This window comes from Chrysoperla carnea, chromosome 4 (genome assembly GCF_905475395.1).
Source record: "Chrysoperla carnea chromosome 4, inChrCarn1.1, whole genome shotgun sequence".
Taxonomy (NCBI): domain Eukaryota; kingdom Metazoa; phylum Arthropoda; class Insecta; order Neuroptera; family Chrysopidae; genus Chrysoperla; species Chrysoperla carnea.
The window spans coordinates 41,315,268-41,343,116 of NC_058340.1; the positions used below are offsets into that span (position 1 = coordinate 41,315,268).

Sequence of the window (27,849 nt, forward strand, 5' to 3'; positions counted from 1 at the left end):
TTTTTAAAAATATGTAATAAACAAAGATAGTGTTTTAGTTTGAAAATATGTATATCTATTATAAAATACCATGTTTTAATTAGTCAAGTCAAATTGTTTCTAATATCCTTATCTAACGGTTTTTCTCAAACTTTATTGAGAGACTTAGACTCGAAAAAATAGTTTAATAATAGAATGTATACCAAGTGCAATTAATTAGAGTAAGAATCTTGACTAAGACATTAATGGAGAGTGTTCATTGATATGCTTCACATGCGATTTTAGGAATCCGTACTCGTGTTTTTTAAATTATGTTAATTTCACTTGTTTAGGAAATGAGTTTGAGCTTGCCCAGGTAATGAGTTTGGGCTATTTTAAAGTGCTATATGACTCACCAATCATTCCTTCTTAGACTCGAAAAAATAGTTTAATAATAGAATGTATACCAAGTGCAATTAATTAGAGTAAGAATCTTGACTAAGACATAGAAGTTTATCTTAACAATTTGACTGTAGTATTTGATCTCGAAATAAAATATAATCTAAACTCGCGTATTCACTCTAGTCACATACAAGCTGAACAAATTTATATACCACAAGTAGTTAGTAGTTCATTTTACAATTTATATAGATAAATAATATAAACTTTTTTTTAACTTGCAGCAGTGTGTTTGTTTGGTTCATTAAATAACACGTGGGGTGTTTATTGTAACAGTTTTAGAAAATTTATCCGTGTCTAATTATTATATTTATCCTACTATTGTGTACTGTACAATAATATACGCTATATAGCTACCTATATTTACAATTAATTATAGAAAGTAGTTTATTTATTTTGTACGTGAGTTTTTTTGAATTTTTATAGTTAGTCATTGATTATGGTTTTTAGTTGCAATCACTAATTAAGTATAAAAAACAAATTTTTTGAAAATTTCTAAAGTACCCACTACCCAATAGGAAATGTATGTAGTTTATTAAAATTCTTCCAATTCGACACGTTGATTTTTAACCCCCGAACTAAAAAATAGGGATGTTATAATTTTGACTGCTATGTCTGTCTGTCTGTGGCATCGTAGCGCCTAAATGGAGCTATGTTTCAAGTGCTAATTTAGGGTTCCGTACCCAAAAAAATTGGCCATGAATTTCCCAATCGGCTCAGTTTGAACGCACTTGAAACATATATAAGAACATAAAACATATTAAATTACCTTTTCCCTTAAAAAAATTTGTAGATCGTCGAAATTTTTTTTTCGGGTACTAAACCCCAAACTCGTACTTGAGACATAGCACTATGAACACTCTCCATTAAATTACCTTTCAAACGTAGCGAAAAAAATTAAAATCGGTTCATCCGTTAAGGCGCTACGATATCACAGACAGACACACACACACACACATAGCGATCAAACTTATAACACCCGTTTTTTTAGTTCGGAGTTTAAAAAATGAAAATAAAATTCTTAACCCAGTGGACTTAATAAATGGAGTTGTCTAAATGTTTTCATAAACAATTTAACAGTTTAACTGTTTCTTCAGTCATTAAAATTGAAACTGGTAAACTAATCTTATTTTTTATGTGTTACCGATACATAACTTGAAGTTACAAAAATTGACACAATTCCTGTGTAGTAAATGTTCTTCATATACAAAAGTCAAAATTTTTAATTTGCAAGAATTTAAAAGAATTTAAAAAGGTATTTTACAGAGAATGTGTTTAACAATGTAAAAAGAATTCAGTAGTCAGACCATGATTGTTCCAATAAATTCCAAACATATTTTTCATATATATCAATCTTTTTTTTTTATTTCATCAATTTAACAAATAAAAGAAAGAGGTAATTGATCAAAAATAATCAATCACACAAGAAAAAATATATAAGATACATTCTCAATATGTTTGTAACATATACTGCAGCGATTATTTTTATTTTCGAAATATATACCTTTTTAGTGACTTCGTTATTATAACGGTGATCGATGGGTTTTGAAATTAAAATATTTATTTTATTATACGGATATAAATTCACTTTTCATTTGCCCTAATAAAACCATGTCTTTAAAAATAAGAAGCAAGAATAGTTTGTAATATTCCGCAAGCCCATGAGACTTCTTTACATAAGGTCTTTGTTCTGTTTATTAACTTCTCAGAGAAATTAATGTAATGGGGCCGATTTTGAAATCTCGCCTCGATTATCTCGCGAACCAGTTATGACATTAACACGTGGCTGGGAGTATACGACGCGTAATTGCGTTTAGAACTGAAAGTGTTTTCAGCAGAATTAGTTGAGTCGTTTTTTAATGATAATAAAAAAACTTGAAAAAACTGAATAAACAGAATCTGAAAAGCGAATAAAACACATCATTTTTCTATGGAGATAATAATCGTTCCAGCATAAGCTGAAGTACATGTTCGAAGAATAATCTTTGAGCAAAACCAAATATGACTGCCGTTGTCTTGTACAGTCTACGTCAGGGTTGGGATATAGCGACCGACCGGTTTTCCATAAGTTTTTAAAGTTTTGTAAAGGGCTTGCATAAAGAACAAATGTATCACGTTAGATTCACGACAACTAAAAGAAACGGTATTTGGACGATCGCAAAAGGTTAAGTCAGTAAACTGGGCTAAGTCACTAGAATTTTGGTCTATTTAAATTGCCCATCCCTGCTTTCTACGTCTATCTAACCAAATATGACAATTTTTATCTTATTTTGTATTATTTGTATCTTGGCCCGATTTTTGAATATATGCATTGTTCTTCAAGTGTGCGAGATTGTATTTGACTTTCACCCGAGTCTTATGAATTTACATGTTTGTCTTATAGTTTGCAGGTCAACTCCTAAAAAACTGATTATATTACCGTTTATAGTCATGGTATTTTTTTTTATGCAAAGCATTCTAGAAAATACAGCTAATTTTTACATTTTTAAAAATTTCGTTCTTTTTAGAGATTGTATTTGAACCGATAGTATGTATTTTAAACCCAAAGGTCAAAGTGTAGGATGATTATCAGCGACAAACTTTGGGAAAAGTAACGTTTATGTAACTTTTCAGGAATTACCACCTACTACAGATTATTGGATATTAGAAAAGAAGAAAGACATGCACGTTTTCTGCAACAAAAACCTGATTTTATATCAGCAATAGCGTGGTTTAAAATTAGTAAACATAGGTAAACAAATAATTAAATTTTCTTTGAAATTTTATTAAAGTACATTTATTATCCACTTGGTAATATTAAAGTAGAATTATATAAATTTTTCGATGATTGATCGATTCTATATAAAACTATACAATATACTAACAATTGTTATTTCGTACCACGAAGAAACATCATCATATCCACGTAAAAGAGAAATAAAAGTATATTAAATTCGAGTCTGGTTCGTTGTGCTGTTTTAATATACAGATGGCGTTATGAATAATTCATAAAACCCAAAAAAAAAACTTTACGTTGTTGTCATCATCGATGATGACGAAGAGAGATTCTTCGATTCTCGTTTTAAGAGATTCCGTTTTGTTATTTCATCCGATTGTTTGTGCTGCTATGTATTGGGTGTATCAGACCACAAGTCTATTAATAATTCAAAAATCTTATATGGCACATTTAATATCAAATTAATTATCTTTTGGTTTTTTCGGCTTTGCTGGAGATAATTTTTGGTTTTCATCATCTAATGAAACTATTCTAGACTAGAAGTAAAAGTTTTTGAAGAAATGAAATCAGATAATAATTCTGACCCTCGCCCGAAAATCGCAGGTATCAAAAAAATTAACCAGTTTCAAATTGGTATTTGGGAAAATTTTACAAAGCGTATGCTTTACTTTTTGAGAAAACATTTATTTTTTTGTTTTATTGAGCGCCATGCAAATGACATTTTTCAGAAATATTCTAAGGTGATTGATTCAGCAATGGAAAAAAAGCAACGATTTTTTTGAAAAGTTTCAGCTTAGTTTTTCTCTTAAAACCAACGTCCGTTATTGCCCCCAAGTATATACGTAAGTAATCTAAATAATTTAAATAGGTACCTAGTCTAAAATTTATCATGCGACCTAAGAGTAAAATGCTCACATATTCTCAAATTTCAAATAGATTTAGTAGTGGTCTGGCACACTCTGTATATATCACAATGACATCAGTGGTTTGCCAAACTTGCAGTGTTTGAGAATAGATAGGTATAGACAGATAGATGTACCTCTGACTGTCTTATTCAATAAACCGTATGTCGTTTTATGTTGTGGGTTCTTGAAAAACATCATTGATGGGGTTTCAAATATTGAAAAAACATTGAACTCTTTAAATGTACTAGACATTTTTTCTATAATAAAATATAAATTCGTACAAAACGGAGAGTTGTTCTTAATTTTATCACAAACCATATAACGGTTAAAAGTTTTAAAAGTGTAATGTCTCGGCAAACTATAGTGTTTAGTCTTGTTTATTTGCCTCAGCTTAATACATATTTTTTAGTGGTTTCTGGCAGTCAAAATGACAGTTTAAGATCTGTATTTTCAGAGGAAACACTTTGACCTGGCCAAACTCTCGTCTCATTCCAGTCTTTGCGATATTTTTATTGAAAATTTGTTGCTGCCACTAAGAAGGAATAGTATATAATCAACAGATCTCAAAAGTGCGTACGTTCGTATAGTCCAAACATGCCCCTGATGCGATCACTAGATTAGGACTTAAAGCGGAGTTATCTGCAAATTCTGTATTTTCGAACTTATTGCCCGTAGACACTCCTAATTAGTAGGAATGTATTGGACAGTGAAAGTTAAGTCTAGATTATTAAAAATTGCCATGACTTTTCAATACAAAAATATTATGAGATGAAACGACAATATATTATCTTATATTGAATAAAAGAAATCAAATTGAATTTTATACAACATTTCTGAATAAGCAATGTGCTTGCTGTTGAACGAACGACTGAACCTGCCGATTGTGAACGATTTAAAACTTTATTTTTATAGTCGTAAACTAAATCTTTAGTAACGGTAACAAATCATTGTTATTATATTGAATATTGTACTAAAAATTAATAAAATACGACGCTTTGTGATTAATTGAGTATAATACTTCAAAACATTTTTTGTTTTAAATATACCATAACGGTATCCGCTAATCGGTATTGTAATAAATTTTAAGCGAAATAAAGTTCTGTTGGGATAAACTTTCAAAAAAAAAGTTTTTATTTCTAATAAAATTTCTGTTGTACAATTTTGCTAAATATTTTTATTAAATTTGTTATTTTTAGTATTTTTTATCTCATATTTTGAAAAAATAATCGGAGCATAGTTTTGCAAAGCAATTCAGAGTGCAGCAATTGAGGCAAACATCTTTAATACGTCCCTACATTCCTACTCCTATAATTCCGAAAAATTGAATTCTGGAAAATGAATAATACAGATATAATCGGAACCGTCACGTAATCGGAACACTTTTCGTCCCCACTTAGCACACCGCTCGCGCCAATTATTCAAAAATGATGAATATCTCTTGTTTTAATTATTTGTAACTAGATTGATACCCGCCCCCTTCACTGGGTTTAAAAGTAAAAACCACCACTTTATAGCCTCCACCCTCTCTTGATATACACGGTTTTCAATTTTGTATAATAGCCATAATTTATTGAGTATATCAGAATAGTATATTCAAATGTAAAATAGTCATAATTCATTGAGTATATCAGAATAGTTGGCCATGACTACTATTATGAAATTTTTACAGAATTCTTTAATTTATGGTTCAAAATGATGATCATAGATCTAATCCAACTATAATCATCATTTTGAACCATAAATTAAAGATTTCTATAAAAATTTAAAAAAAAGTAAATGTCAAATTAAATTTTTTTTTTTAATATATGTTTATAAATTATAGTTCATGTGTTATTCTGATATATCAGCTATATTGCTCTACAATTTCATTAAAAATTATTCGCTAGTTTTAGCGTGAAAGCGTAACAAACAAACAAACAAACATGCTTACTTTCAAATTTATAATATATAGGGATACACAAAATATTGCCTCTGTCGAGTAGGAAACGAGCATTTTTAAAAAAAAGTGGATAATGGGCTTTTTATACTGAATTTTTGGAAAAAAGTACTTTTTTAAATCGGTCATTGCTCGAGATTGGAATAGCTTAGAGAAACGAACTGGTTCTTAAATTATTTATTCGTCAAGAATTATACCATATAGCAGCTTATTGCGTATTCTACAATTTAAAGTTAAACGTCCTTGAGTATTTTTTTACAACAATATAATTTCACAAAAATGAATGATAAAAAAGAATTTGACACAAATAAACACATTTCCAAACAATCCAATAGACACACAAAAGAGAGACCCTAAATGTATTTCCAAACTTATTACGAGACAAAAAAACATAATGTGTCACTTAAAATTATTTTGTATCAACCAAATAAATACCATGTCCAATTCAATTAATTCTAAAAGTATATACATTTTTTTTGTCAGGCAAAAAAGGAGATAAATTATGGGCCCAATATTGTTAATACAATGAGTGAAGGTTTCAAATATTTATATATATTTTGAAATTTCATAAAGATTTTTTTAGAGGTGGTCCATTTATCTGTTTTAAACAAATACACATTGAACAACACAAAGTCACAAACACATTAGAGAGAAGTTTTTTTTTTTAATAGACCCCCTGATGATGTATTTACTGCAAAAGGAAATGAACTGTATGTTAAATTTAACTTTTTGTAAAAATCATATAATATTATCGTTTCGTGTTTATGTAACTAATACACATACAACATCATATTTGGTTTATATACGCATCTGTAATATGTGCTCTTGAGTGTTAACTTATGAATGACCGTTATTATTTTTACAATTGGATACCATACGTGTATCTAAATTGAGCAACATTTTATTTCGATTTCACTTTTGAAAATTGTATAGTTTGTATCCTTTGTTTTTCTGTATTTTATAGACATAGACAAATTATTTTTGTAATGAGATTTGTGAAATGGAATTCCCCCCCACCTTTATCCAGCCAATACATTGTATGAAATCAATTTTTGGATAACATCAATAACTACGAAAATATGAAGGATTTAAATAAATTAATTTTGCTTTATCACAACCAAATTTAATCCAATTTTGATAAACCAAGTATGTAATCCTACTAAATTTGGGTCATACTTGTGAAATTTGTGCTCAAAATTAACCCAGCTCTAATAGGTTTCAAGATTGTTGAGTCCTGGTCCCGAAATTAAGCACATATGTGATAGCTACCGAAAAATGGGCATCACAGCTGCCAAGAATGACCCAAAATTAGAAGGTTTCAAAAAAAATTCCAATAAGATCGGATCAAATTTGCCTGTGTTATCATAAAAATCAAATTTTTTAACTTTATGACGTCATCAGAATCCAAAAAAAATAATTTTGCTTTATCACATCCAAATTTAATCCAATTTTGATAAACCAAGTATGTAATCCTATTAAATTTGGGTCATACTTTTCAAATTTGAGATCAAAATTAACCTAGCTCTAATTGCTTTCAAGAATGTAGAGTCCTGGTCCCGGAATTTAGCACATGCGTGATAGCTAGTTAAAAATTGACATCACAGCTGAAAAGAATGAACCAATATTAGTGGGTTTCAAAAAAATTCCAATAAGATCGGATCAAATTTGCCTGTGTTATCAAAAAAATAATATTTTTTTAACTTGATGACGTCATCAGAATCCACAAAAATTAATTTTGCTCTATAACATCCGATTTTTATCCAATTTTGATAAACCAAGTATGTAATCTTACTACATTCGGGTCATACTTTTCAAAAATCCAGAACAAAAATTACCCTAGCTCTTATAGGTTTCAAGATGTTGGATCCTGATCCCGGAATTAAGCATATATGTGAAAACTAGCGAAAAATTGGCATCACAGCTGCAAAAAAAATTACCCAAAGTTAGTGGGCTTAAAATCAAATTCTAGTAAAATCGGATCAAATTTGCCTGTGTTATCAAAATATCGAATTGTTTAACTTTGTGTTTTAATGTATGTTAATGAGCGCCTTTTACATAAGTCTCTACTAACTTTTTGTTTTACGTATAAAACATACGTTTGTTTTGCGCTTTCGGTTGTCTCCTTTTCCACGCCCTAGTTACGGACCTAAATTTAAAACCTAAATAATTAAGTCGATTTGATTGTGAGATATGATTAAGAAGATCTAGAATTCCAAAGAATTGTAGGTAGGCAATGAATAATTAACACGCGGTAGATTTTTTTTTAATTTGTAAAAAAAATATCTGGAACACATCAAAATTTCTATTTAAAGTTAACACATGTATATATATTTTTTGTATATGTAATTAAATACCTTCAATTAATGCGTTAGATTTAAAATAAATCTTCAGTAAACTATCAAATATCCTAATTAATCAATAAATATGAAAAATAGGGGAGTTTTATGATAGAGAAAGGTTCATTTGTACAACGTTTTAACGAGTTTTCTACATGAAATTAATAAAGTTTGAAAATAATGGGCAATTTGTTACATTTCTCCAATTTTTCATTTATCCGATATCGTCAAGCTTTATTCTATAAGGTTGGTAACAATGTATCTCTTATTTATTATCCAAATCAATTTCAAACTTTGCTCTTATCGATGCAACAACGGTTAACTTCGTTAATTGTAATAAGCTATTGTCACCGAATTTCCAATCCATAACTTGCCAGTTTCAAATAAGTATGACTGAATTTAAAATCGTTTTCTTTTTAGTCAGAAAAATTACAAACCTTGTCGAATATTCAAACTAACCTCAGTTGCTGACTCATCGTCAGTGCTAGATTCAAGTTCTAATCGAGCTCTTACAAAACCAATAAGCTTATTATTATCTCGAGTAATCTAATTGTTTCTAAATGAGCTCTAGTAAAATAAGTTTCAACCCTCAAAATATAACAATTACTTAATATATTTTTCCTATGAGAAAATGAAAATCTGCTAGAAAATATGTAAATATCAACTTGAGAAAATAATTGGCACTTGAAAATGGGAAAGTATTCCTTTGATGTACCGCATGGTACAGGCAAAAATACTTATCAGAATCACAGTTAATTATTCCATCAAAGTTTAATCATCCCCAACAAAGCAAACAAAAATTCCACCCCAATATCGTTTGTTTTCTACTTTTCAACAAGTAAGGAAAAAAACATCCTTTTTATGTTTACCCAAAACGTCTATTATTACACAAAAAAATGAAATATCGAAAAAACATTCCCAAAAAAAAAATCAACAACTGAACCGAATAAAAAACCCTCCTCAATCATCATCATCAATGCCCACTTAAAAATTAGTAAAACCTCACACTTTGTGTGACAAATACTTACCCTTGCATAATAATTTTTTTTTGTCCTTCTCTTCACTCTTCTACACCCTTATTTACCAATAATGTATCGTGGATGAGGGTTGAAAAAAAACATTTCATATATGTTTGGTAGCTAGTGTTCGGTGATATAACACGTGTGGTCTATTTAACTAATAATGCTGCAGACATAAACTACAGGGGTGACAAATTTACACAAAAACCTTTTAAAAACGATAAAATTTATTCAACATAAAAATTTACTGGTTGTTTTATACATTAATTTGTGTACTGGGTGGCCCAACATTTCTGAAAATAAACTACAATATTGATGTAACGTTCAAAAAAATAATCAATCAACGTTTTTGACGTGCTTTTAAGCAATCCAATATATCCTCAATATTTTCTTTATTGACCGTCTGCGTCTTCTTCTTCTTCTGAAATAAATACATATTTAATAAAACAAATGAAAACAAATATTTGACTGAGTTAATTTTTTAAATATCCTGTATAGAAAGTGTTGAATGTCAGTGCTGGCATTAATTTTAATAAATTATAAGAGATTTAAAAGCCACCACAATTATAGAACGCCCGCCATTTATTTGGTTTTAGTATTTTGTAGAACTTTAGTTTGTTTTTGAAAATTATTTCACAAAAAAATTTTCAACTCCCTATCTTTTATAGGAATGGAGTAAACGGACAACGTCTAATTTTCGCCCTCACGAGTAAACAGTGATGTTAACGAAAAAAGTTTCAAACATAAGTTTTTTATTTTTTATAAGGACCATTTTTTGTTTTGTCTCTAACGCTTTAAAAGATGACCTATGACCCAATATATGACCCAATTGACCTATGTTGCTAATTTACGAACTCAAACTCACTTTTTTCATCCTGAGTACACTATAAAACTTTCAATTTAATATTACTTTTCGTTTTTGAGTTATCATGATGACAGACAAACAGACATAAGTGGACTTATTGGATAATTTTATGAACACCTTTACTAAAATTTTACGCGTATCATCTATATTTCTAAGCGTTACTCGTAGTAACTAACGCGTAGACAGAATGGGATGGAATGATTAACTCACACTATTTTTAAACAACAAAAATGTGTTCATTTTTTGGTAACCACTCAGTATATTATTTGATGGATAATAATAATCTTTTTAATAATATTTATATTTACGATCATAAATATATAAAATAAATATTTTTCAATTTATTTGTTCTATGTTTTAATAATAGTTTATTATGTGTATATAAGGGTTTATTAATACCTAATATTAATAGTCCAATTATCTACAGAAGACACTGTATAATTGAATTTAATATATGTATGTAGATAGAAACATAGTCGTATGGAATGTTATTTATGTTATGTATTGGCGTAGTAAATTTACTGGAAATTAATTGTTGAGGTACTAAATATTGTCAACGCTTTTTTATGCATATTTAAAAAATGCAGTAAATTACTATTAACAAAACATCCTCGAATTAGGAATGTCGTTAAAAGAAACTTTGAACTTTAAAGAACAGTTAAAATTGACAATTGGTATAGAATCAATGACAGTTTTAGGATGGTTCGAGTGGTGCCCCTACACAAGAAGATGCTATAACAAAGCGTTGCCATAATGAAGCGTAAAAATCCAAATAATTATCCAATTTAAAAAAAAAAAATTGTATTAATATTTAAAAAACTTTTTTAATTGTTTTATTAACAATTTATGCGTCAGTCTGTTAAATCAATAATAATGAATTTAGTTACAAATAAGTCATTGTTTATCGAGGCGTACCAACGATATTTTACACCTCTTACTAAGTCCATCCCTGTGTAGTATACCCTATAAGTTTTCTTCGAGTATTTTCTATAAATCATTTCCGGTTGTCGATGAAAATAATTTAATTGCGTCGTTGGACAAAAATTTTTTTCGACAAAAGTGGTAAGATCGCATACAACTTTTTTTATTCATAATAATATGAAAGTTGCATTAGTTTAAAAACAAAAAATTCAAAAGAGAAACGGAAACGCCCGATGGAAAATTTTTCCCAAAACGTAGTTGTGACGTAATAATAACTATGTATCTATATATTTCACAAAAGCTTTTCTATTTTAACATTACTACGTCATGAACATAGCACACTGAGTCCAAATAACGTTTATAATCTATGAATTCTTTTCAAATTTTATTTATTTTAATTGACTTATATTTAAGTATACATAACTTTAAAAAAAAATTTCTTTGTGAAATTCAAAATTATTTAAGATAAAGAAATAAAATACAAAAATTGATTATTATTATTCAACAACGCAATTACACGGCGCGGTGGTGACTAAAGTTGACGTGGCGAGATAATTTTTGTTGTGCGGTAGAGACATTATTACAAAAACTAAGTGGCACCTATCACTTGCTGTCTTAACAGCTTACGTTACCCAACACTGTAACTTTTCAAGTAGCACGGCATTAATTACTATTCGTTGTGTGCGTAGTCATGGTAGGGATAATAAAATCGATGCCAGCGCTTTAAGTGAAAAATTTTGGAGATAAAGTGGGCTGTTATGACTAATTTGCAATTCTTTACATGTTAATGATATAGAAACTGTCAAATTAAAATGATTGAAAAACACTAATTAATTAAACTTAATGCATTAAAAATTGTGAAAATAAGAAATCAAATTGTACAAATATTATTTTTCAAATGTTAATTATCGTAATTATTTATTTAAATTTGTGAAACAAGAATATTAAATTTTAAATGTAAGTTTTCAATGCAATCCACACAATTATATATGCATCCATTAATTCTATAATTAAAGTAGTGTATCGTTGTCATGGAAACGAAATTCACGCTCGGAGCGAATAATCTCTAAATTAGATTTCTTATTGTTTCGTCAACACAGCCACTATTCACTGTCAATGGATAGAATAGAATGTATTTGAGACAAATTCTCCGCCATGCAAATTTAAAGATTTATAGCTAAAATCCCTGCTGGTGCGGTGCGTACATAATAAATATTAGATACAAAAGTTGTTTTATTAAAAGCTATATAAAGTCATGTGGGAGAAATTACAATATATTGTATATGTATGAATTTTAATATTCAAAATCAACTGTTTCATATTTTATTCACACAGAAAGACAACTTAGCATACTTATAATTATATCATTTTCTATGGAAAATTTATTTTTGAATGTTTAAAAAACCTTTTCAAATATCATAACTTCGTATTTTATTTCAACTATTATAATTCATATGAAAAAGCAAAAATAATAAAAAATATTTTTTAAGGGACTAGATTTTATTGTACTAAAAAGTAGAAAATAATTTTATCTATGAGCTTGGGGCGCCCCAAATTTAAAATATTTTTTTTCTATCTAATTATTTTTCGATTAATTCTTGATATTAAGCACCTCAAGCATTTTCAAAGAAACAAAAACCAGATTTATTTCATGATTGGCTGCAATTATTTACAAATATCGTCCAAAATCTGAGACGAAGAGCTTATTCCATAGAAAATATTTGTATCATATTCAAATAACCTGAATTTCTTGACATTTGAGTCTAAATTACTGTAGACAAGTGAAAATTGAAAAATTTTAAAAACCCCCGACAAATTTTTCGGGAACGGAACCCTAAACTCGCCCTTGAAACATATCTTAGAACACTCTCCATTAAATTATCTTTTTCCTTAGAGCCTTCTCTAAACTGATGATCCGATTTTGAGGGTCATTGCCTATTTGTTAGTTGTTTCGGGTGGCACTTGAAACATAGCTAAAAACACTCCCCATTAAGTTATCTTTCAAACGAAACAAAAAAATCCAAATCGGTTCATTCGTTTAGGCGCTACGATGCCACAGACTGATACACAAGCACACATACAGACACACATAGCGATCAAACTTATAGCACCTTGGTTTTGGTAAGTAAATTCTGACATTTGATTTTCCCTTGATTTATCTCAAAACAAATAGTGCTACTTTTAAAAAAGGTTCTGAAGCAAAATATTTAATTCCCACGCTTACTATTATTAATCCCTGAAAGACTTTTTTAACTGAACTAACTTGAATTCTGAACCATTATTTCCCTACCAAACATTTGTAAAGATTTTTGAATTTGTACATGATTTTAAAAAAACTGTGTACAGACTTTTGAATCAATTTTTATGTAATTTTTATGTACAAATATAGTAATAAGAATAATACATGTACACGAATAAAATGTTAAAATATTCAACATAACTTCCTGATTTTAAAATTCATGAACATTCAGAACTCATTCATTGTTGACTATTATTTTTCTCTACATTATTAAAATAAGACATTGTGTTTTATTCCTTTTTATATAATATATACCTTAATTAATTTTAAACACGTTTTACAAATGTTTATGATTCTATTACTGAGTGTAACATTTATTAAATGTACTATGTAAATAACAGTCTATGTAAGAAAAGTCTTGCCTTAGAGTTAACGAATTTTTTCAATTATCAGGCAAACTAGTAAACTTGTCTTCAACCCCCGAACTAAAAAAGGGATGTTATAAGTCGATTATCGACGTATTGTTAGATCAAAAACTAAAAAACCTAAATCGACTAAAAATACACGCATCTCTCATCTTAATGTATGGATTATATACAGATTATAATAATTCAAAAATATATGCACTGCTGTGTCAGTATATATTTTATAGTGAGTTAAATAAACAATCCAATTCAACGATAACTTATAGAAATATGAAAATGGCAGTGGGACGACCTAGATATTTTCTCAAATTATTATGTCCCAAGGAATTATATATTACCAAGAACAAATAAATATTGCATAATCAATTTGACGGAAATACAATTCTGTACATAACACAAAGTGTTAATAAAATATTTTACTACTTATTAATAATATTTGTGTTGGTCATATCTGTATGTAAAATCTTTTCTTTTTTTTTTTTTTTTTTTTTTGCAATTATTATTAATAAGATATAATTGGCAATAAAATTTTAATATATTGTATAAATAAATAAATAATATTTACTAGAATATAAATATTTAATTATTTTATATTTCATAACTACAATAATATATCAGTTAGTCAAGCAAAAACTAGTTGATTTTCACATTGGATCCGGTTACAAGTATTATAATGATTCGCAACGAATTTTACGAGAAAAAACGCTTTAAAACAAAAGTTTTGGCGTTTATCAGTTAAACCACTAAGATAAAAAAACATTCTTTAAAATATCTCAACAATCTCAAACATAGTCAAATGGAACATTTGACACGTAGAAGTAGCAATTCATTGATTATGATGTTTAAAAGATTAAGTTTCTCAACGAGAAAAGCTATTCGAAGAGGATGAGAAGGAAGAGAAAACTATCTTGCAATTTTTAAATAAGTTGATTGTAAACATACAGTATTATAAAAAAGTTTTGGTTTATTGCACGGTACATACATATAAACCAAATGCATGCTTTGTAGTCAAGTAATGAGTTATTTTAGGCTTTACAATACCACGCAACTACAAAAATATATAATATATTTTGTGCAAGTGAGGCTTATAAATTTGATAATTTACATATCACTCTTCAATCATCACTACTCTAACTATTGTTGTCTCTGTTCATCAAATGATGAACTCATAATTAAATTAAAATTTTGTTGTTATATCATCGGCAACTTTATATTTTTATGGTATTATTATAAACTACAAGATTGAATATTTTAGATAGTTTTTTATCACACTCTCTAGATTTTTTGATAAGAAATATCCAATTGAAAAGGATAACCTATATAATTCATCATTTTTCAGCCAACTTTGAACGACAAAATAATAATAAAAAGCCCTTTTTTACCATCCCGTTTATCACATCGACTGGGCTATATTTCTAATTGTTTTTTTACATACCATACAGCTAATGGAAATTTAAAATAAAGATTTGTTTGACAAGATTATTATAGTCTTAAGCAATCGGGGCCATATGAAATAGTAATGACTTTTAAAGAATGATATTACTTTACGTATATTCAAAATATATGTTACCTATTGGATCCAAAAGAACATATTTTTCGGTAATGACAATCTGATAAGAACTGAATGTCTATACCAAAAAAGGGATAGGCTATAAATTAAAACATGTAATATATATACGTAAATCACTTTTGTAATCATTGCAAAATCATCAATCCCAAATGTTTATTTTTAAGTTTTATAATGAAGGTTTTTATTCTTACTTATTCTTTTTAATTGTTTAAAGGTCATGCATGATGTGAGTCATTGTCCCCTAAGTGAATAAATATGTATGTGAGAGATATTTTTAGATAAATTAATACAGACAACATATTTCTAGGTTACTAATATTTTCTAATATAAGTAATATTTTCTATTAAGGTAATTCTTCTAAAATTGAGTGTATGAGAATTATAATATTTGAGACAATCGTTTCGATTCTTATACCATGTATATATGTAATATATATCAAGGTATACTAAGTTTAGTCCCAAGTTTGTAACGCTTAAAAAAATTGATGCTGCCCTTAACAAAATTTAGGTATAGGTGTACATAAAATCACCTAATTATGCCATTTCCGGTTGTCCGTCCGTCTGTGAACTGGATAATTCAAAAACGAAAAAAGATATCAAAATGAAATTTTTATGGCCTGCTCAGGGCGTAAAAAGTGATGTCGAGTTCGTAAATGAGCAACATAGGTCAATTGGATCTTGTTGATGCGTTTTAGCAGTACATTGTGCACTAAATACAGCTGTTCATGCGAACGTTTTTACGCTCGCTAGAGCTTCTTTTAACCCTATGTAACAAACGTGCGTTCATTCTCTAAAAAAATAGACTATTTGACAAACCCTTTTCCAGAAAATAAAATATCGTTAAAGTTTGGATCTCCAATCAAACACGCTTAAAGTAAATTAAAGCAATTTGAAATACATCAATAAATACGATATAGAAAGAGACGAATTTCAAAAAAAAAATTCATTTCTCACATCAATGCATCATGAATCTTTTTTTATTTTTTATTCAAACCACAACTCAATTCTAAAAATATAATTTCTAATCAAAAAACGCATTTGATAATCACTAATCACTAGCAAACACACATATTTCGCATTCTACTTTAAATCGTTATATACAGTATGTTCCAGAAACCCTTGACCATCCTTAAATGAAAAATTTGAAGGGTAATCTGATGATGATAGATGGGATATAACTTATTTCTTATAATAAACCAGCAGGGTAATTTCAACTTCAACAACAAAGACTACCGCGTTATACCCTTCAATTCCCTTAACCTCCCTTATCTTCCCTCTTGTTCACAATTTCATGGGTTGTAACTTTTGGGTGCAGAAACCTTATTTTATTAAAAATAAAATACAGTCCATGTTATTTTTTGATAATGCAGAATTCTATATGTGAAAGAATTTTTTAAATCGGTTGAGTATTGAAAAATTTTTTCCCGTTTATCACCACATTTTTGAGAATCTCTTCTCTTTTCTCAAAAATATGTGCTTTTTTTTAATTTTTCATACCTTTATAACGAACAATTATTAAGACAACATAATATGTTAAATACAAGATCTTTAATGATAGCCCCCATCAAGTTCAACAACTTTTGTTTGAAATATATTTCTGTGTTTAATTTAATGTATAATATATTTCTCATTTATGTATCAAATAAGTCGCCGGGCAATTTTGAACGAGGCGCAGGATGATGAACCGATCAAATTTATATTTGGATATGTAAAATATAAAAGTTATAAAAGTAAAACTTTAATAAAATTCAATGTTTCCAGGCAGAACATACTGAAACTTCTGTGTCCTAGAAGTCACAGTATGACCTTGAGCACGTCTGGAACATACTGTAAAGTTTGGAACGTATAAATGAATGAATGAATCTGTCATGTGAGATTTAAAATAAAAATAAAAAACACCCTTATATATTTTATATTATATAACTAAAATTTACAATTCACTGCACATAAATTTTATTTAACACATTATTCAATACAAATCATGTCATTTAACTATTGATTTGAAGCCACACTATACGTAGTACAATACATAGCTCTGTAGTATATCACAGCTTGGAGCTGCTAGATATAGGTGGGTATACCAATGTGCAGTCTCTGTCAGCTCTGTTATAGATTTATGTATACAGGATGGCTCATAAGTAGCTACCCAATACAAGTATAGCTTATAGCTTAGGTAAAAATAAAATGAAAAAAATGTTTTAATCAGAAATTATTGGAAATAAGCTCCTTACCGCGCAATCGACGGATGGGGGCTAGACAAAAAAGTCTCCAACATCGACCGACCCCCACTTTTGTTGTCGTTTATTATGAAAATATTAAAAGTATACTCAATGAGGTCGCGATCTTATGGTTACGGTGCTCGCTCGTCACACGGAAGGTCGGCAGGTCGAAATCCATCCACGTCAATAGATTTTTTTTAATTAATAGGATATTACACATCTAGATAAAGAATGTTTTTGGCAAATAAAGAATGTCTCAGATCTCATGTCCATTCTATTTTTTTCCCCGGCGGAGGCAGAGAGCGCAAACTCCGTTTTGCACAGCGGGACGAAAGTTGTAACTTTTTACACGAAGGTGAAAAAAAAACTTAATTAAAACGAACAAAACGTAGTTCCTATCGGGTGTTCCGCGACACCTCTTTCTCTTTTTTGTATTTTTTGATGGATAGAGAAATACTAAGTGCATGTACAACATAGGAATTCAAATTGGCTTGCGATTCGATTTTATCATCGAATGACTAGTATGAATTTTAAACATAGTAAACATGTAAGAAATTTTTGATTTGAGATAAATATTTAGTAATCACCCCTGTTTGAATATATGAACATTTGTGGGTTCTCAAATAATGTAATGATAAAATTAATATACTGCACCCCTTAATGTAAGCATCTAATGAATTTAAGCAGTAGTTGTCAAAATGTCTTTTATATGTTTGATGTAAAAATTTTGTTACATTGTCATGAGAAGTACAGGGGAGAAGTTGTTGAAATAATGGTGAATTATAATGTTTAAAAAAACATGAATACATCCTTAACATGAATGAATCTTTAATAAGTAATAGCCAATATAAAGTAACTTGTAAAAAGCTTTCACGAAATTTCTAATAAGATAAGAGATTTTCGGTAAGAAGAGAAACTGTTGCTTCTTAAGAAAACTTACTTGAAGTGTATACATTTGAATACGAATACCTTGAAGTTTGTAAATAAACCAAGGATATCGATTTTCACCTTCACAGCTATTTGTTTTTCGATTCGAGTTTTTAAACTATACATTCTGGTTGCAAAATACTTTGATCGTTTTTTGAAACGGTTTAAACGGCGCATTTTTAATTTTTATTTCTTTGTAGGAAGTAAAATTGCGAGAAAATTAACAAAAAATTTCAAAGGCTTTTCATATTCCAATAAAAATGTCTATTTTGACTATCCTGGACTCAATTTTTGTGTCTACAGAAATACAAAGATATATTTTAATTCAATGCATTCCTGGTTCATGTTTATTCGCTCTGATGATGTTTATTCGTACTCTGCGTCATGCAATAAATAAAAATATATAAAAATTTACCAGCAACAATATAAAACAAATTTTTTGAATCATATACATAACTAAATTTTTTGCTTTATTTAAATCAACGTCGGTGGTATCTTTTTAACTAATAAAATTTTTAACTACACATTATAAATTTCACTTTTAAATACAGAAGAGCATCGCTTCACTATTTTGATGACTAAAAATAGTGGGTTTTTTTGGTTGTATTGTTTAAAATGTAACAACTGTAACATTAATGGGTAAATAAAATAAAAAAACGGAACAAAATAACTTTATAACATCAGTATTTACGATTAATGTACGGTAATAATTTTTGTTGACGTTAAGTGGATCTTATTTGTGTTTTATAAGGGTTCGATAATAGAATTAATTAACCAATTGAACATAAGAATCTGGTATTGCTAAAGATATTCGATTCTGTTACTTGCATTTTTCACGGCGCTTCCACCATATTACTTTCTATTTCTTAACATACATACAAAAAGATACATGAAATCGATTCCTCAAAATTTATAAGCTATACATAACTTCTTGTCGCCCTATTAGCTCAGTTGGTTAAGGCGTAACCAATTCCGTCCCCGGTATGCTTAGGGCAGCGGATTCGATTTCCACCGTCGCAACAAAATTAATTTAATTAATAGTTGTGATGGGCTGGTGTAGTGCATGGTATATGCATGAAGAAGATGCACTCAGCCTCTGAAATTGAGGAGCTGATAAATGTAATTATCAGCGGAAAGGTAGTAAAACACATATATGGTATCACAATGGACTCTATAGCCTAAGTGTGCCCTTCGTGGATAGCCAATATAACTTAACCTAACCTACATAACTTTAAAAGTTTTTTTATTTATTTAAAAGGTTATGAGCCTTATAGAATTTGATAATATTATTTTCAAAATTCTCTCTATCCAGAAAAAATATGTCAGAACTACGTTATCAAATGTTAGAATCTCTTTAAGAAAATATTTATAACCCCGAGAAAAATAACGATTTGAAAATGTTTTCCATTCACTAATTTTGGTAAACATAAATAGCGGTCAAATTTAAGAAAAAAGAAATAAAAAGTAAGCGTAAATGAAACTTATATCAGCGATTCACATAGTTGATGTGCGTGGCGTCCATATCACAGTCCCAATCAATTTTTCGGGATCGGGACTGATTATAAACTTCTAATGTATATACTTAATTCAAAACCAAAGTTGTTATAAATTGTTCTTGAATTTCTAATACACAACTGCCAAAATTATCCATCAATCTTCAGCCACATTTCCAAGAATTTTTTTTGTTACAAAACTCAAACGCATATACTTTATAAACTAAACAATAATTAATTTGAAATGTGTTTTGGCAACCTGGAATGAAAATTCTGTTAATGACTTGAACAAAACAACAACAAAAAAAAGACAAAAGATTTCATCTAATTGTAATATTTTTTCTTAATGTTGTATATTATGACTTCACGAGCGATGCTACTTAAAAAGATGTCACGACATTCTTTAAATGCTGTTTTAACACTTTTAAAATCGGTCTTTAATTTTAAAAGTATACTTATTTACCATGGATGGATGATACAATAAGAAGAAGACCAGTGTTCGTTCGAATCGTTTGGTTGCATCTCTTTAAAACGATGACGATATCTTTTTAACAAGCCTCTGTGTATTGTAGAGTTGAAGTTAACTTGGCAATATTTATATATTTACTTACTTGTTTTGTATATATTATTTATAATCTTCGAAATAAAAGTTCATCTATTGCGTAAAACGTTTTTACTTTCGAAAAACAAAATATTAATCTATTAATTTCTTTTGTTACAGCTTAAAATCTAGCAGTTTGGTGTTTAAAAGGTAAGATTTTACTGAAAATATAATGTGTAATTTAACTCAGAAGCACTGGGATGATTAAAATGTATGAAAAAAGGACGTAGCACATTTGGTAGCAAATTTAGTAACTACATATTTAAATATATCTCATTAAATTAATCTCGAGTTAGGGACAGTCCATCGACTTCAAATTTTCATGGTAATTGTATTATAATATCCTTAATAAGTATAAAAAAAATTAGAATCTTCTGTCTCAATGCCCATAGTGAGAAACAGCCGTAACAATGTTACTCCATCCACTACTTCAACTATTCTTTTATCATTCAGTAAATGAGCCATCCTCAGTCGTGGCCTTCCGTTCTTCCTGTTGACGTATTTTGGCATGTCAAGCCCATCTGAGTCTTTTTGAGTTAACTCACAAGTTTTACTGACTCTTTGAAGTATTTGAATTATAACACTCCTTTGAATGTTGCTTCTTCGATATAAACTCTTCTTCAATCATCTTAGGTGACATCAACCATCTATTTTCTTTGAAGAAATCTATTAATCGTTCTTTTTGATTTATCAAATGTGGCGCCTTTCTCAATTGAGCTTTCATTAAAGCCTGTCATTTACACGGAAATATGGAGACTTCACTTTATTAAAGTCTATTCCCTTATAAAAACTGATTTCATTTCTTCAAGGACTGCCACAAGGCAAACGGTTAATTTGATGTTCCTCTTGCTCTTCTAAAATTACATTGGTATTCCTCAATTCCTTATGTTTAAAAAACGAAAACAATTTAATACTTGCCTGTACTTTACTTTACTTTGCGCTTCCACAATAAAAATGAGAATTTACTCAAATTCGATTCATTTCGAGATGGATTAGTTAAATTTTCTTGTTTTATTGTCCATAATTTGATGCTGCATTTCATTACGAAATGGTTAGTATAAAATTCCTAGTAGATATTCCGAATTAATCATGAATCGCAAATAAACTTCTTCTAAACATAAGAAGAAATACGAAGTTGAGACCAATACAAACACCACTTACCCCACTGCAACACCACCATCATAAAACGACATTGTTTTGTTTTTAATATCAACAGAAAGCCTAGTTAAGGTACGGTTATATGCCCTTCGTTTGTTACATTTTATTTAAATATTATAACAAAGTACAAACCTATACAAGTATTTTAGATAACAGACAAAGATAGGTATATTGTAGACACATAGGAGACACGCTCTCAAGTATCGTTACCTTCACTTCACCAATACTATGAAAAATGTCACCAATAATATATTATAATATATAGAAAATATATTCGAATTTTGAAACAAGTTTTAAAATAAAAGTGAGTTTGTATGTGTAGGTATAAGGTCCTTTGTTTGTTTTTTTAAACTTCTGATAGATAGTTTTTGTTTTCAACACGAAATTCAAAATAAAAAGTATTGCATCTTTCGTTTTAAGGTGCAATTTTATACCAGTTATATAATACCAGTTAAAATAAATTCAGCGTGTGTATTTTTCTCTAAGAGCAAATTTTTTCACCAGGCAAAATTCGTGAAATGTTTTGGTGTAAAACTTCGAAGCTAAGACGGCTTTTTTAGACTTACAAACTAACATTTTCTTATGTTTCTTAGAGAAGAAGAAGTTTTGTATATGTAATATTTCTTACAAAAGTATGTAATCTCTTTCGAAAATTTAGTATTTTTAGTTAGATTTCACTATGTCATTATCGGTGTGAACGCCATATTGATTTGACCATTGAGGGAATAGTAACAATAACAATAGTTGTGGCAAACGAATCAACGCAGTATGGACGTCAGGCCTATACTTGTTGGCGATACGCACAATACTTCTGGTGGACAGTCCTATTCAATACTGCAGTATTACTTATAGGTACTATAAGTAATACTATATACTATACCATACTATATACTATAGTATCTACCTCTATACCATACCAGCATTGTAGCAAATGCCATGGATTTCTTACCGTGTAGATTGTTTGAATACACTGAATCATATAAGTTCTTTCTTTCACGTAAAGGACATTCTTAGTCTGAGGGCATGGAGTTGCCGCAATTCAGTATAGTGCTTTTGGAAATTGCTGATGATAGCGGAAAAATAGTTTGCACAGGCGCTGTTTTGACTTGTGCAAACTTCTTCACTCAGGCTGAGGGTGTTCTCAGCGTAATAATAATAGTAAAATGCTTTGAATAAAAGTAAAAATGTATTTTTAAACTTAAAAATAAAATAGCTTAAAAACACTTGAGTAAAAAATATTACGTGTGCAAAGAAAGGCGTGGGCAAAGAAAGCCACGTTTAGATTTAGCAATATTTTTTATTCTTCGGTGGCCTGCTCAGGAACATATTGGTGTGACCTCTAAATGCCATATTTTAGACTGTTTTGTTTGTTTGTTTGCATATGGAACAGAACAGAACAGAACAGTCACAAACCACTGTTATCTTTTACACAGACCTTACCCACTTGGAATCAGTCTCTATGGTCGCATAGTTATAATATTCGTTCCATCTTATGAATGTTGTTTAGTTAATTAGTATCGATGTTTTAAGAAAATATTTTAAAAAGGTGTTTGTAGAATGATTGGGTCGTTTTTTATGTTTTGTTTATTCTCTTAAAACATGCATTTAATTAAAATGGACTCTGTTTTTGTTAATTTGATTAACGTGGGATAATTTATCTGATTATAATTAAGTTAATGTTGCAATTTCTTTGGTTTAAGAGTTGTATGATAATGAAGAAATGAGCAGAATCATTATAGATCATACAAGTCAATTTTTAATAAATTGCTTGTTTCAAAATTTGTTAGTTGTTATTTTAAAAAATTTGGCAATCCTTTGTTTTCGAAAATGAGTAAACCGAGATTAGGGATTCGTCACCACTCGACTATAAGTAAGATACCACAGATACTCTCGTTTTTTACCACAATTATTTCCGTTTGGTTGGCAGTTTTTAGAGTGAACTGATGCTTCCAAGCCTTTGTTTCTCCGTGGATTTGGGTCAGAGAAAGTCAATAACTAGAAGCTCCAAAGTGAATGACTTTGATACCGACTTGACGATGGATTTTGTTTTATTTCAACTAAATCTTTTTTTTTTTTTTTTGGTGTTCAAGTTTGTCTTGTAAACATAGGAATTAGTTTTTTTACTCAATATTAACGTCAAAAATCGATCTAAGATAACGTTTTTCTCCGAAACTACTGCCTCAATCGCTAAATAAGCCAATTTTTGAATTCCAAAACAAAAAATTTTTAAATTTTACGTTTCCAATTTCGATAAAACTTATTACACAAGGTAATTTTGGCCCAAAAATTTCAAAAATCGGGTGCATTTAACATTTGGACAAATACTTTTTGATTTAACGTCAAGAAGCATTCCAAGATAACGTTTTTCTCCGAAACTACTGCCTTAATCGCCAAATGAACCTGATTTTTGAATTTAATGGGTCAAAGTTAACTTATATCGTATGTATTAATTTAGTTATAGCAATTTGATGTTTTAACAGTACTTCAAAGATTAAAGATTAAAGTGTTTCATAAATACTCATCATCGACAATCATCGAAATTCTATCCATTTCGATAGACTACGGAAGATGTTTTGAGATCCACCTGACTCTCCTTGTAAGACATGAAGCACTGGTTGTTTCATTACTTGCATTAGTATGTATGGCATGGCTTTTTTCATTATAATAAATGTTTCATTTGATCGGTTAAACGTGTCACCCTTATCGTATTTTCCATGTGGTATTTCTATTCAAGTTTCAAGTTCAACGGAAACAAATTTTTTTCCCAGTCTTATCACTATGTGCAATTAATTCTTATTTTCTGTAATCAAATGTTTTTATGCATATTATAAATATCAAAAACATATTAAAAATATCATAAATAATTATTTTAATTTTGCGAAATTGTTTTCATACCAGTATCAAACGATTAATAATTGAAATAACAACGCAAAACAATTGATAATGTTTTGTGTCATACAATAGCCAACTATACTGACTTGACTTGACTGTGACTGACTGCTCTGTTATTTCTGCTCTGGCTATGTTTTATAAATAAATCTATATATTATTTATTATAAACATAAAGCATGTTTTGCTACGTGCGTTTCTCACAGAAAAAAACGAGTTAAACACAAAAAGATGACGTTATTATTTTTAACAACTCATCGTCTCTAATTTTAATCGTGTTTCCTCTAATCGACTCGACCATTCAAATCAAAGTTCCCTCGAAAGAAGTAAATCACTTCTGTAAAAGTGGGAAACTTGGTTTTTTAAAATGTTTTTACTAGTGAAAAATAAAGATTGTGGTCCCTTGAACCTACCTGTAAACTTACATATCTATATTATATTTCTCGTGAAAAGATCTCTGCTGTTGAAGACCAAAATCAAATTCGAAACAGAGAAAAATGGGGATACTTTATGTGGTGATATTTGGTTGTAATGAGAGGATGGTATAAAGCCTAGAAAAGAAGGAGAGTTAACTCTGGCGCCCATAATACGTCCGGCACTTTTAATATCCACTTATTCGTCCGTTAGATTTTTTTCCGATTACTATATAACCTATAAGAAGTAAAAAAGGAATACTTTACGCCTCATAAAGGCGCAATTTCACTGAGGCAACATGTAGCATGCGGCATTGAAGTATGCTACACATAGTCTTTCAATAGAGATAAGAGGGACCACAAAGCGACAAAAAATATGTCTCCTTTTCGCATGCCACAAGTTGAACAGTGTCGTCTATCCAGCAGTGAACGGGTCGGTGTGGCTTGTAGGATGCAACATGGAATCTGGACAAATTTAATTGAATTTAGTGCTACGTTGTCGCACGCCTACAATAAGCAACACTTGACAACAAATATCGAGCGACATGTCGCCCAGTGTTGCCTCGGCGGAATTGCGCCTTAAGACGTCATGTTTACAATTAGAAGTCGCGGGTATCAAATAGTATTTGTATGTTTTTGTTTATTTGTTTGCAGAATGTAATCACAATAAATTTAAATTAAATTAAAATGTATTCATTTTCTAAGTTACTAAGAAATAAAATATTATTATATCTTGAAGTATTATACTTATTCAGCCAATTATAATCAATTGATAGAATTATTCATCATATTATATATACTTTAGTTTTTTTACTGAGTGGCCACTTTATATTTTTATTGAGTTATATTTCCAAATAAAAATGATAATAGTGCCATTAACGAGCTAATGAATTATTTTGTCAATTCATTATAAAGATTTTGAAAAAAAATTTGTGTGTTAATTTGCCATCAAACAGATGAATCGATTATATCAGTTCGGATCAAATTGATGATTCGATTATATTAATTCTGAACAAATAAATGAATTGATTGATTATATGACATAACATGCTTGTCTATAATGTGTATGATCTGCAAAATGGGAACGAGAAAAATGAGTTTCCCAGCACCTCTATTAAAAAGCATAAATATGTCGATGGAAACGTTAACGTTTTTTTAACACATTAAGTTTAAACTTTTTTCGATATATTTATTGGCATTTTGGATTAGTTGTCAAAATACAGCTCTTATTTCTTTTCAACCTACCCGAAATCAATCACCTCTGGTTTTAGCAAAGTAAACCTTTTTTCAAATCATACATCGCTTTAAGGAGACATCATTAATTAATTGTCTATTCAAAATTTTGTAAAGCCATGTCTTTCAAATTTCAAACATTCGAAATAAATATTTTAGTTTTATATTTGCAGACAAAGCAATGCGTTCAACTATTCGATTTTATTTCATTTTTAACCGACTTCAAACAAAAAAAGAGGAGGTCCTCAATTCGACTGTTTTTTTTTTTATGTTTTTTACACAGAACTTATGATTGGGTGTACCGATTTTGATAATTCTTTATCTATTTGAAAGCTTGTATTTCCCGAGTACTCCCATTTCATTTTGTTCAAGTTCTAACAACGGTATCCACGGGAAAACCATAAAAGTCTTAAATTTTCATTAAGTATGCACGACAAGAGGACGAATAACTCAATATCACTCCAACCGATTTCGATGATTTTTTTTTAATGACAAATTGGTTAGTGTACTTCAGATTCACTTAAAATCACAAAAAAAAAAAACTTTTAACATTTATATTCTTTCAAGATAAAATTTTCAAGATCAATGTCATAAAATTTTTCAATTGAAATATGTTAAATTGTCACACTCACAATCAAAGCGGTTTTCTCTGATTAAAACCACAGAAGTAATTACATTTTGTATGGCTGTGACACATGCATTCATTTGTTACTCAGTTAACAGCTTGTATGTCTCATTTGGTTATGACACAAATTTACTTGATCTATACATAATCATGATGTGGTATTTTTATACCATGTATATTTATGAAATATATCAAGATATACTAAGTTTAGTCCCAAGTTTGTAACGCTTAAAAATATTGATGCTACAAACAAAACTTTGGTATAAGTGTTTATAAAATAACCTAATTCTCCCCTTTAAAGTTGTCCTTTTGTCTGTCCGTCCGTCTGCCAATACGATAACTCAAAAACGAAAAAAGATATCAAGCTAAAATTTTTATAGCGTGCTAAGAACGCAAAAAGTGAGGTGGAATTAAAGTGTGAGCTGAGCAACATATAGATCAATTAAGTCTTGAGTCCATTAAACACATCTTGTAAACCGTTAGAGATAAAACAAAAAATTCATAAAATATACAACTTTTGTTTGAAACATTTTTTCGTAAACATCACTGTTTAAGGTGAGGGCATAAATTAGATTAAATTATATATACAGGTATTGTACTTATCAGAGTGACTACCTTTCTTTTCTTACATGACGTAAAAAACAAACGATTGGGTTATCAGCACTATCTATACATGGTATTTCAACAGTTAACTAATTCAATTGTTTGTTTTTTTGTTACGTTTGAATTTCAATTTTAGAGAGGATATTCAGTATTTTAAAAGTCATAGTTTAAATAAAACAATAAAAATTAATTATGTTCATATATTATATTTCTGCTACGATTACGGAAGTTATTTTATTATGAAAAAAATTCAATTAACGACATCAAATCATTTAAAATTAATAATAATACTTGACTGCTAGAGATTATATGTTCGAGTTCTCTAATACGATTATTTATG

General features: G+C 29.2%; 1 protein-coding gene across 1 annotated transcript in view; it reads left to right on the forward strand.

Moving 5' to 3' along the window:
- The first annotated feature begins 3,195 nt into the window (after positions 1–3,195).
- Positions 3,196–27,849, forward strand: part of LOC123299369 (frizzled-2) — an 82,440-nt gene continuing 57,786 nt past the window's right edge. Inside the window, exons 1-2 of the mRNA XM_044881747.1 lie at positions 3,196–3,207; positions 20,709–20,738. The gene's annotated coding sequence lies outside the window, so the exon portion shown is untranslated. The remainder of the gene's footprint in view (positions 3,208–20,708; positions 20,739–27,849) is intronic.